The following is a 7,674-nucleotide window of genomic DNA, read 5'->3' as shown; positions in this document are numbered from 1 at the left end:
ATTAATTCGATTGTTTCAGCCGTAGTTATTAGAAATGATCAGATGGTTATTTTCCCCCTGTAAATAAATATCAAACCTATGAACTCTATTATAATCTTATGAATGTTCCCAGAGTTACATTTTCACATAAGTCTTTATTGTTTAAAACCTCATTAATATAGATTTACATATGTCCAGTTTCTGCTCTCTTTGTTTGGTGTTGGTGGTTTGGCTGGTGTCAAGATGCTAGATTTACATCCTAGCTGCAATCGCAAACATACACCTTCAGGTATGCTAATATATATTTTCCCCCTAAATCCACTCACCAGCATACAGTGACCTCCCAAAAATTGAAAGGCCTTCCAATTGAGTAATCTGATCTGGATTCAGTGAAGTTATTCATGAAGTTTGATCTTAACAAATCCTTGCTGTAGAGTAGAAAACTTCCTTGGCACATGTAGACAACCTGCTTCATATACTATCGCTGAAATTGCCCGACAGAACACGTTTAAAGATGAAAAATGGGGGGCCCTATTAAGTACTTCTCATGGTTTTTGTTCTTCAGCATTGCAGACAACAGACAGTTCATTACATTTCCACAGAATGAGAAAAGCAACAAAGCTGATTTTTCACAGTCTCATTCATGTGAGTGAGAGGTGCAGCATTTGCTGATCCACTGCCAGACATTACTCACTGATTAGTAGGTTGCATGAGCGCTGTTACTGCTGTATGCATCTGTATGCTCCCCCGTGCCAAGCTTGGCGCGCTGAAGTTGAGATGCTCTCTATAATGTGTTTGGAATTAATGATGTAATCTACATTAATGGTGTGTAGCATGAGTGCTATTTCTGATTAATTGCTGCATGCCTTGTGTTTATTTTATTCAAAGTGGGGGGGGGGGGGGGGGGGGGGGGGATTGGATTGGGTTCAAAAAGGAAGTGAACTGTTGCTATAAAGAGGCAATGAATGGGGAATTGGTGCATAAGAGAATTCTTTAAAAAAAACAAATTTTCTCTGGAGGTGGATCAGTGTATTGGCTGGCAGATAAATCAAACAGACATTTCCCTCTTTAGCACACAGTGTTACAAATGTATTTATGGAAGGTGAAAGTGGCCACAGGGGCACGTGGATAAAACAAAGCCATTTTTACTTACATGTATGTACTTCGCTATTAGAAACTCCCAGTTTTAGGTTTTCTGTTTAATGCTTGATCTTAGACATGTAGCTGAAGACGCAGTGGATATTTCAACCCACAGTAGAGCCTCCAATGTTTAATGCACCTCTGCTTTATACTTGGGATGCAATCAATGTCACATGCATGTACCTAGAATCATTTTCCCTCTAACAGCTGGTATTAAAGTGTACTCTAGACCAGTAATGCACTATAAAATGAAGACAAGCCCCAAGAAGGACAAACATTAGCAGACTTTAAGCAGTCAGACTGTTTAGGAGCTACTTTAGCTGTATGGGGGTATTTTTCAATAACAAAGATAAACTATATTACGAATCTTAAAATTGCATCTTAGCTATACTGTATTAAAACAACAACATCTTTGTCCACTAACAATATTCAAGAATAAGATCAAACAAAAATAATTTGTTTAAATTGAATTCAAGCAGTGTAACATCAAGTTTGCATGAGTTGAAATTGATTGGAGGATGGATGTGATGTAATGAATGACTGGTTGTTTTAAAACAAAAAAAAATGAATTTAACTTTTCACCATTTAAATATTTTCTTTCTTGTAATGAAAGAGGAGAAATCAATAGTTTAAAGAACTCATTTCTTTTTCCTGGATTGTCTCTGACAAGAGTTGTTTTTCCAAAACTTTCAGTTTATCTAAACTCCCTCCACCTTACAGTAGTCTGCAAACAGACAAACCAACAGTATCTAATTTTGTGCACTTCAAAAATCAAGTAAAGCTTAAGGGGGAAACAATTAAATCCTAATTTTTCTGTTGGAGACAAAAAACAAATCTATAAGAACAAAAAAAAACAACAACAGAAAATCTCCTACACGTTTTTCCTTTTATACATTCAAATCCACTGAAAATGATTGTCCTCTGCAAGGAAAAGCCCAATCAGATTAATGGAATAAAGGTCAGGCTTTCATATTAAACCAGACATGTTCAGGACCTCCTGAATGGTTAGGATGCCAGTGCTATCTGAAGCAGCTGCAGTGTTGCATTAGTGATGTCTGGACTCGCAACAGAGTCAACACACCTAATCTTGTACTGCAAATATTTGCATAGATTCAACACCCTGGAACTCTGTCCTGCCTGCAGATACATTTCCAGACCTTGACATTGGCAGAAAATGCGATGGTGAGCGTCACTTAGGGGGACTAGCAGGCAGCAAACAGTTGGATAAAGAAAATGTCTCTTATTATGCAGCTGGTTTTGAAAGCCTGTCAAAAACTCATAGATAAGTATTATTTGGAAATTACATACAGTTATCGAATTATAATTTCAATAATACTGAACTATTATAGTCTCATTTTCTAGTTTGTTATACAATACAAAATTGATTGTGTTCAACGTGCGTATTAAAACTGGTGCAACAGGAATGCATTTTTCTTTTCCCATGCTATGAAATATCAGGCATAACTTATGGGTCATTTGGCTTGTGAACTCAAACTGACAAGTATCTAAGATACAGACGCTGTGTAATCATGGATGCTTAGTTCCACTGGCCCGTGACACAGCTAAAAGGTTCAGTTTCACCCCCTGCTTTTTGCACCGATAACCCACTCAATTCAGCTCCACTTAGCAGCCTCTGCATCAAATCTAGCTTCAACCCATAGTAGTTCAGATGTTGTAGATTAGAAGATATGCAGCATCACTGTTTGCAACTCAGAGACTGAGCCAGAGATCAATGATAAAAGCTTGTGGCTGCAGGGGGGAATACAATGACATGATAGTCTTTGCAGACTCTCAGCCTTCAGCATATTCGGGAAAAAAAGGGGAGAAAGAGAAATACAAAATAAAAGCAGAGGAGGGAATGCTCACAGATAAATCAACAGATGGGGAGCCACAGTCACCAAATTAATATTTACTCTTTTTCTCACAAAAAACCCTGGCCGTTTAGCTGAATCACCAACTGCTGAAGGAGCCTGGTGTGACTGAAAAAGGCTTTGAGGAGCAAAAACAAGGCGTTTGTAATGAAAGACGAGGCTTGACTACACGTGCAGGTCTAAAAATACGTTGGGACTCCTCCCTTGCCTTTTGCTAAATGCGCACACTCTCTGGATGAGCACATTCACTTTACCCATGGCTCAATCCACTTTGGGATTACATGTGAACGTAATTTGCACTTCCAATTAAACTGCTGACCTTCGCTCCAAAATGCAAAATTTTCTACCATCTTCTTCTCCTGGATCGCTATTAATACACTGCGAGGGATATGGAGATTTTACAAAACACTAGCAATTATTATTGAAGTCAGCAGATTTATAGCCTTTTTTTATTTTATTGTCTAAATTTTAGTCTGAAAATATGGACATATTTCTGACAAATTTATGTAAATGGTTATTTTAGGAACATACCATTCATATAATGGAGTGAGCTCCGTTAAAAAATCAGGCTCAGATGCTGAAAACATTACAGAATACTTGAGTCTGGCCAAAGTTGGCCCAAAGCGTCCTGCCAAGCCTCTAACTCGGCTTCGACACATGACTCGCTGGCCAGATCAGATGACTAGATAAACAGCAGGAATGTTGCTTCTTCCTCTTTCTGCAGCATTGTTCCCATCTGTTAGGGAAGCAGAAGGAGATGGTGTGTGTCTTTGTGAAGCTGCATTGATTATTCTTTGGTCTTTAAAGGCTGGGCGGGTTACGGTTAGGGCAGGGGGTTGGGGAGGTCAGGCTCTCGATACAGTTTTCGTTTGCAGAAATGAGCGTGACCGAGTAATATCCCCTTAAAAGAAAGAAACATGAGCATGTGCATGTTTCTCAGAGCAGCATTTGTAAGTAGCCTACTACTATTGAAGGCAGCAGTTATATTTTGCAGACATGCTTAGGTTTGTTAAAATAGTGTGCAAAAAGCATTGCCCACTTTTCCTGACCCAGAGGGAGTTCCTGGCTCTATGCAGAAATATCTGGATGAGATGTCCTTAAGTATTTATAGTTGATTTGATTTATGCTCTTATTTGTTTTATCTCTTGAAAGACAAAGTGGATTTTAATGTTAAATTGGTCAGGCCTTCTTTAATGTTTACATTTCCTAAAATAAAGATTGCAAACAAGGAAACAAACAGATGCTACGAATAACCAAGCAAACTTTGTTCAGTCATGTTGTGTCCGGCCATTTGCCTCATATTTGTCATAAGACCCCTTCCACATTTCACAAAACCTCTTCTTGCATGTCGATAAACAGTCCTCTTGGCTCCTCGTTGAAATCCATTAGATGGCTATCATAACAAACTGTGGGAGAAAGATGAAGTTTGGAAAAGTCCAAGTATATCACAAGATAAGTCCTTTAAATCTTTTTTTCTGGCAAACGCTGGAGGATTTTTTTTTCTACAGTGACATCATAATATTCCATTGAGTTACATATAATTATATAACACTTCACTATGTGTGTTTACATGTAGATTTTAGAAGGTATAAAAGAATGACCTCAAACTTTCTCCTTTAAAACCTAAACTGAAACTTATTTTTCTTACTTTTTAATCTTTTTGTTGGGATAATTGTACTTAATACAGGAGATGAATTGATTGGTGACCATAATATGATCTTATTCTGGTGATGAACAGCTTGTAGAGTTGAGTGTTTGATCTCTTTCCACCCAGTGAACAAACCACTGAAAGGTCAGAGCAATTATGCTCTTCAGTGTGATGGTTGTCTCTGAAGGAAGATTCTGTTTCTATTGGCTTCTTTAAGACAAGTAAGGAGAGTAAATAAATGAAAACAACTATTTAAACGTTTTTTTTTTTTAATGAAACCTTCAAGACTTGTACTTTTGGTACAGTCACAATAAGGGAGAGTAATATGTTGAGTAGATAACAAGAAGGCTACATTCACACAGCAGGTTTTGATGCTCACCATCAGTTGCTTTTGGTAATATATGTTTTTTTTTTCTTCCAAGGCTGTTTTTACTAATAAATAAACATAAACACCATCAGACGTCACACAGCAGCTCACTGCTTATGGATGTAATAATACTTGTGACTTTTACTAGAACTAGTCAATAAAGCTTTGTTAAAAAGAACAAAAAACAAAGTGTCGGACAATGGCATTTCTGTGTTAAACTGTTGAGTAACATAAGCTGACCCTGTCTTGACCACATAATAACAAGACAAAGGAAGGTAAATAAAAATTGGACAAAACTATTAAAGCTGACCTTTAGTGGAGCAGCGACTGCTACACTCTGCACCAGGGCCAGGGCAATACTCCAAATGTTGGAAAATATGTGACATGGTCGCTCTGCTGGCTGCAGATACTTCAAAAGATATCTGACATGTATAAGATTTAGTACAACATATGAAAGTGTTTCAAATCTGATCTTTTTTAATAAAAAAGGACCTGACATAAGTGTTCAGACTATGATAAAGTCATCTATAGGTCAAGTTTGGGCAAGAAGATCAAATTTGTGTCACATATGCCTGCTGTGTTGATGTAGCTGAAGACTTACTGGAAAAGAGCAAAGTTTCTCTGTTTAATCTGTAACACAGGACTTACTGTATTTTGAGATGTTTATATATTTACATATATATATTTCTTAATCTTCAGATTTGGATCTACATTCCTTATTGAATGACACAGACTGCTGTTGTAGTAATCTAATATGTTGAAGAGAATGGAAACTCCAGAAACCCTTATATCCACTCCTAATATAGATAAATACTAAGTGAAGGAAAAGACTCAAAAACAATATTAGAGTCCCGCATAAGTCTCAGAGTTGAAGACCTTAGACTTGAAAGTCTTATCCTAAAAAGATGATCTCAATATGGGACATTTACAGACTGTTTAAGGCTTGTCAATGCCTCTCCAGCTGAACCTCTCATGCAGAACAAAATAAACTTATCCCACTTTTGAACTACCGCCTTGGCAGAAATTTAAATAAAAGCACTTCTTGTTCTATTTGTTTGGACATTTTTTCATCTTTTTTTTATTGAAGCTACCCGCTAGTCTGCACGTCACTTGTTATGTAATCTAAATTCAACTGGTGTCTTCTCATATGAACTCTAAAAACCCTGAATAGCTTAGTATATACAGCAGTTACTAAATGGAGAAAATAAACACAGAGGTTACCAAAGATTGGGGCTCAGAAATTCTACATTAACAAGTTTTAATCTGGTTTTATTTGTTTTTATTTTTAACATATATGTTTCTGATCAAGTAAATCTTTGACTATATATACATATATATTAGGAAAAAAATGCCTTTAACAGCTTTTTGGACCCTTGAAAAACTTTTTAAGGTGCATAAGACAACTTTTAAGATCAATATTTAAAGATTAAAAGATAAGATATTAATATCAGATATTAAATTATAGTTTTAACTTAATGCATTGTTGTTGGCTGACTTGTCTTTGCCGCTCAAACACTTCAGACTTAATTAAAATTTTGACCAAAGGATTTGTTAGCATTTCTGGTCTTTATAATAATTAATATAATACATCAATAACAATCTAAGTCAACCTGTAAATATATTTAGTTTTTTTAGACATGCTCCGAAATTGACTTTTAATCATGTTGGACTTTTACTGCAGCAATATTAATATTCTTTTATCCGATTGGAAATGTTCAACAAGCACATTTTGTGGATTATACGAAGGTGTAAAAGGAGGATTAACAAACCAGATGTTACTTAGACAATTAGATTTTGAGGTGCAAGCAGCATGAATCATTTACTGCACAGCAGAACCCTGATTGGCCACCTTGTCGAGCAGCTGAAATGACAAACAACAAATTATTTGGTCCATCACTATAATCAATACATTATTAATCACATGATAAATTTAAATGAGCTCAATCATTTCTTTTCGCATACTTGTGTGGTTTTCTCTCTTTCTCCTAAAGAGGGTTGAAGGCTAAAATTTCACTCCATTGGATCGGTCTCTACTCACCCCTCCTCTTATTGTTTCCCTACTGTACTTATGTGTGAACTCTTGTGTCAGGTTCTTGCTAGGCACATGGTCTTGTTACCTACCTCAGAATTTAGCATGAGAGCTCTGGGACTAAAGGTGGCAAGAAAAAGAAATGCAGTAATACAGCTGACATGCATCTGCACCTAACAACTAATCATCTATACGGGTGCCGATCAATTACCCACCACTCATAATGTGCCAATTTCCATGAAAAATTGCATAAACAAATCCGAATAGAATAGAGGAAAATGCACATTCTGAACATTGTGTGATTGAATAATTCTGTGCACTTTACAGTTTCTGACTTTTTTTTGTAACAGGTGCAGCTGCTGAGAGTTATTTTTGTTTTTTAACTGGTCTGGCTAGTCTCATTGTTATGTATGCAAAGCAAAGCCAAGGAAGGAACACTTTAAATTCATTTCATTAGTTTCAATCTTGCTTAATATTGTACACAGCATACAACCTCAAACTATTGTTCTTATTGTTTATTTTATGTATTTGTATTTTATTTATTAATGAAAATATTTCAGTTAAATATTTGTTTTTATTGTTGTGGTATCGAGTATCGAATATTTTCCGGAGTATATTGAAAATTGTAGTACCCTAATAT

The 7,674-nt window shown here is 36.2% G+C and overlaps 1 protein-coding gene across 2 annotated transcripts in view; it reads left to right on the top strand.

Annotated features, from left to right (window-relative positions):
* Window positions 1-7,674, top strand: part of plcb4 (phospholipase C beta 4) — a 76,020-nt gene that overhangs the window by 5,931 nt on the left and 62,415 nt on the right. The gene's annotated exons all lie outside the window — the stretch shown is intronic.

Source organism: Cyprinodon variegatus, unplaced genomic scaffold, assembly GCF_000732505.1.
Source record: "Cyprinodon variegatus isolate N-32 unplaced genomic scaffold, C_variegatus-1.0 Scaffold25, whole genome shotgun sequence".
NCBI lineage: Eukaryota > Metazoa > Chordata > Actinopteri > Cyprinodontiformes > Cyprinodontidae > Cyprinodon > Cyprinodon variegatus.
The sequence above is the reverse complement of the archived record's forward strand: the minus strand, read 5'-3'. Positions and strand labels throughout refer to the sequence as shown.